Source organism: Otolemur garnettii, unplaced genomic scaffold (genome assembly GCF_000181295.1).
Source record: "Otolemur garnettii isolate 467f Iridium unplaced genomic scaffold, OtoGar3 scaffold00072, whole genome shotgun sequence".
Lineage (NCBI taxonomy): Eukaryota > Metazoa > Chordata > Mammalia > Primates > Galagidae > Otolemur > Otolemur garnettii.
Genome location: NW_003852467.1, coordinates 6,839,838 through 6,841,303, shown reverse-complemented (window position 1 = coordinate 6,841,303; position 1,466 = coordinate 6,839,838). Strand labels below are relative to the sequence as shown.

General features: G+C 43.1%; 1 protein-coding gene across 7 annotated transcripts in view; it reads left to right on the top strand.

Moving 5' to 3' along the window:
* Window positions 1-1,466, top strand: part of GK (glycerol kinase) — a 78,224-nt gene that overhangs the window by 14,859 nt on the left and 61,899 nt on the right. The gene's annotated exons all lie outside the window — the stretch shown is intronic.

Here is a 1,466-nt window from a genome sequence, read left to right as displayed (position 1 = left end):
AAAAAAAAAAAAAGTTCCCCGAAATAATTCTTTGTGAATGTTAGATTATTACGGATCTCTCAGCAAAGTCCTAGTAGTTTTAAGAGAATGTCTGTGGGCTCGGTGCCTGTGGCTCAAGTGGCTAAGGTGCCAGCCACATACACCTCAGCTGGTGGGTTCGAATCCAGCCCGGGCCACCAAACAACAATGACGGCTGCAACCAAAAAACAGCCGGGTGTTGTGGTGGGCGCCTGTAATCCTAGTTACTTGGGAAGTGGAGGCAGCAGAATCACTTGAGCCCAGGAGTTAGAGGTTGCTGTGAGCTGTGATGCCACGGCACTCTACCCAGGGTGACAGCTTGAGGCTCTGTCTCCAAAAAAAAAGAGAAAATGTTTGTGTTTGGCTTTTCATCATTCATACAGGGGAGAAAAAGAAATAACCCAGTCACCCAAGGTTAATACAATGGTATAAAGGGTAGAAGCATAACATGGAAATTACTACCTCCTTATAGCCTAAATTTTTCAGTTTCACTATTCAAGAGTTGCTTTCTTCCCCTTCCTCAGCTAGTTTGAATATAAAATAGAGGGATCCATCAGTTGGTGGTGTGCCTTGATTCCCATTGTCTTGGCGCTGAGACTTACTGTCACTTCTGAGACTTTCCCATATTTGTGTAAATAAGATGTCACTTGAAAAAAAAGATTATATGTAATCAAACCATTCATTCACCAAGCCCATAGCGTACCTACTATGTGCTAGGTATACTAGGGATACAATGGAGCACAAATAGAGTTGCATAGCTAAGAGTCAAGTGGGGGAAGCATGCTAATCCAATAATCACAAAAAATGGAAAATCATAATAACAGTTGTTTTTGTTACTGTAGATTTTTAAAAGAAATAAGCACCTAGGTATAATTGATATCTTATTAGCAATTTTGAATATCATACACATATTAATCCTACCCGCTTTTATCCCTACGTCTAAGTGGAAGAGCTTCACATCTCTTTGAGAGTTGAACTCACTGAATTTTCAATGAGTTGTGCATCCAAGTGATTGTTGGCTGTTATGCCCTTCAACTTTTCTCACAGCTCTCACAGTCTAAACCAGCGGTTCTCTATCTGTGAGTCGCAACCCACAGGAACTTTATTAAAGGGCCACGGCATTAGGAAGGTTGAGAACCACTGGTCTGGGGTGACTGACCATGCCTTTGACATTAGTCTACCTCCTTTATTGGTAAAGTGGGCTGCCATGTATTGGCCTTCTAAAGCCACTAGGGTACCTTTCTTATTTTTGTGATGTGTGTAAAAATGACACAACTGCTTTGTTTTCCACTTGCACTAACTGGTCTGTAAGAATTGAACAGGCAGGCTCGGCGCCTGTGGCTCTAGCGGCTAAGGCGCCAGCCACATACACCTAAGGTGGCGGGTTCGAATCTCCAGTCCGGGCCCGCCAAACAACAATGATGGCTGCAACCAAAAAATGGCCAGGC